This window comes from Pituophis catenifer, unplaced genomic scaffold (genome assembly GCF_029215685.1).
Source record: "Pituophis catenifer annectens isolate HBS135680 unplaced genomic scaffold, rPitCat1.0.hap2 SCAF_3, whole genome shotgun sequence".
Classification (NCBI taxonomy): Eukaryota; Metazoa; Chordata; class Lepidosauria; order Squamata; family Colubridae; genus Pituophis; species Pituophis catenifer.
This window is the reverse complement of record NW_027256883.1, coordinates 207,662,501-207,665,603: the sequence shown is the minus strand read 5'-3', so window position 1 is coordinate 207,665,603 and position 3,103 is coordinate 207,662,501. Positions and strand designations below refer to the sequence as shown.

Sequence of the window (3,103 nt, the reverse complement as noted above, 5' to 3'; positions counted from 1 at the left end):
CGCCCTGAGTCTCCGGAGAAGGGCGGCATATAAATCGAACCAATAAATAAACAATAAATAAACTCTTTTAAAGGACACCACGATCTACAAGCCAGCATATTAAATTATAATTATTTATTAAATGTATAGGCCTCTCGTCTTGCGGTTTGAGGTGACTCTGAAATGTCTCAGCTTTAGTCCAAAGAACCAGCTGCCAGCCTCTAATGGAGGACAATTTTTGGGAAAATTTTTGGTCCTTGGTGCTCTCTGAACTTGGTTGTTTTCTTGCAGATGTTTCAATACCAAACTAGGTAACATCATCAGTGCTAGAAGGAAATGGGGATTGCTGTCTGTTTATATACAGACAAGTGGCTCGCCCTTACTGTAAACACAGCCTAATAACCCAACCACCAAGAGCACTATCACCAACAACTGCATGTAAACAGAGAACCAAATCCTACTGTCTTCTAGCACTGATGATGTTACCTAGTTGGGTAATGAAACGTCTGCCAAAAAACAACCAACTCAGAGACTACCAAGGACCCCACAGTTCAACCTTGAGATACAAATATTCTCTTCTATCGAGATCACAAGCAGTTCTTGGAAGACCTTAAATCTCCATTCTGTATTGTTCAGATGCTCCCCAAATGGCAAGGGGGTAGGAAGAAATTGCATGGTAATAATATCCTAGATGGAAGTTTATCCAGTAATGGGATTCAAATAATTTAACAACCAGCTCGCCTAGGGTCATGTTGGCTGTCATGGGAGGCATGGCTCATCCCCATCCTCCAGCTCCGCCGCACAAGCAGGACAAGCCTCCCGCGACAGCCAACCTGATCCTGGATGAATTGGTTGTTAAATTACCCACCCCTATCAAAGTGGATCCTGGGTGCTGCGCTGCAATGGAGAAACGGGCAATGGAGCAGCCGGCATGAGGGAAGGAGGAGGAACAGGGAGAAGAAAGAGGGAAAGTGGCCTTTTCCTTCCCTCGTGCCGGCTGCTCTGTTGCCTGTTTCTCCATTACAGCACAGCGCAGTGCCCAGGATCCACTTTGATAGCTGGAAGTTGGCAATTTAACAACCGGTTTGCTTGAACTGGTGCGAACCGGCTGAATCCCACCACTGAGTTTATCCCATTATGAAATTCTGTCCTGGATACATCAGAACAAGAAAAAGAAAGAAACTTACCGGTGAGCCTTTCTGTCCCCTTCCTCCTGGAAGACCACTGGAGCCCGGAGATCCCTGATAAAAGGGAGAAGACAAATAAATGTTATTGTTTATTCTTTTCTTTAAAAAAAAAAAGAGGAAAGAACTCCAAACTTGCTCTCCCCCCAAGTTCTTTGTCTGGTCACTCCAGCCTTTAAGGACAGCAGAGAATGGCTTCAGAACTCACTTTGAAGGACCCAAATCCAATCACATTTATTCTTTTTCCTAAAATTTTTTAAAAAATGATTTACCGGTGGCCCTGCCGGTCCTTTGCCCTGAAAACGAAAAGGAAAACACATAGTTAAATTGGCACAATTCTAGAAGAACTGGTCATTTGGAAATCTGCTCCTCCTGCTCATTCTTCTTCCCTTACAGGCAGTCCTTAACTTATAACCATTCACTTAGTGACCGTTCAAAGTTAAAACGGCGCTGAAAAAAGTGACTTAGGACCATTTTTCACACTTTTTAGTTCTAGGTTATAAGAAGCAACGGATGGAAATTAATCAAGGAGAGAAGCAAACTAGAACTCAGGAGAAATTTCCTGACAGTGAGAACAATTAATCAGTGGAACAACTTGCCTCCAGAAGTTGTGAATGCTCCAACACTGGAAGTTTTTAAGAAGAGATTGGATAACCATTTGTCTGAAGTGGTGTAGGGTTTCCTGCCTAAGCAGGGGGTTGGACTAGAAGACCTCCAAGGTCCCTTCCAACTCTTCTATTCTATTCTATTCTATTCTATTCTATTCTATTCTATTCTATTCTATTCTATTCTATTCTATTCTATTCTATTCTATTCTATTCTTAACTATAAGTGGATTTTCACCACAATGGGATTTTTCCCATATAATTTTTTACTAGATTGCTTAATGGGAGAAACAGACATGGATCTCTTCACTTACCGCTGGCCCAACAGATCCCGCTGCTCCTACACTTCCCTAAGAGAGCAAAACACAAAAATTAGTACTCTACGTCTTAAAAAGACTGCTGATACAAGAATAATCCTTCAGCTCTCAGAAGAAAAGTAGGATAGATTAAGAAAAAAATTAATACACACAGAGAAATGGTTGAGGTACATGGAAAGAGATCTTATTTATGCCAGTAAACATAATTGTTGAACTACATGATGCGGCTTTATCAGATCAATATATATGCTGCTGTGTTCACACCGCAACTCCAGACCAGATGCGAACATATCTTATCTTAAAAGAGAAATTTAAAACACACAAAAAAAGCCGTGGTTACAGAAACGTATTTTAACTGGAAAAATCACTCGTAAAAACATTTATACTAGTTCAGTGATGGCTAACCTTTTTGCCATCGCGTGCCAAAAGCAGGGGGAATGCAGGGGGGGAGGTCGCCCATAATTCAATGCGCCTGCACGTGCAATCCCCCCACGCTCCCCACACTTTTGGCATGCATATCACGGTGGGCCCAATAGGCCTGTTTTTTGCCCTCCCCAGGCTCCAGAGGCTGATATTGTCAGGTTTCATTGCTATCTTAAATAAACTTCATTCTCAAACGCAAGGTCTCTAATGAATCTTTTTTTTTTTTTAAGAATAGGAGAACGACATCCCTGAACTCTGTGTGCAGCCAAAACTGGCACCTCCTTCCAAACCCCTCCCTTTCCGTTCCTCAACCCCAATGTCTCATTGGCCATCGTGCAGATCCATCTCTTCGTCCCAAGCACTTTCTTTTCACAGGAATTTCCCCCCTCCCTCTGTCACCCAGGTAACGCTATCTACTGAAGAGCAGGGAACTAGGTAAAAGTTCATCTCAGCATTAAAGCAAAGCTTCTCCCTCTTTCATTCATTCATGTCAGCGCTGAAGGAGATCATAATTTGGAACGCTGACAGATATGAGGTTGGCTCCAAACTTCCCATCCTTTCATAAGGGCCTAAAGACTTGGTTCTGCCAGTTGGC

The 3,103-nt window shown here is 42.6% G+C and overlaps 1 long non-coding RNA gene across 1 annotated transcript; it reads right to left on the bottom strand.

The window, feature by feature from the left end:
* Positions 1-1,170: 1,170 nt before the first annotated feature.
* LOC139314790 (uncharacterized) lies at positions 1,171-2,108 on the bottom strand. The gene is made up of 3 exons (XR_011600220.1): positions 2,083-2,108; positions 1,436-1,459; positions 1,171-1,220 (listed from the first exon to the last, which is right to left on the bottom strand). It is a non-coding gene; the product is annotated as an uncharacterized lncRNA (long non-coding RNA).
* Between the last annotated feature and the right edge of the window lie 995 nt (positions 2,109-3,103).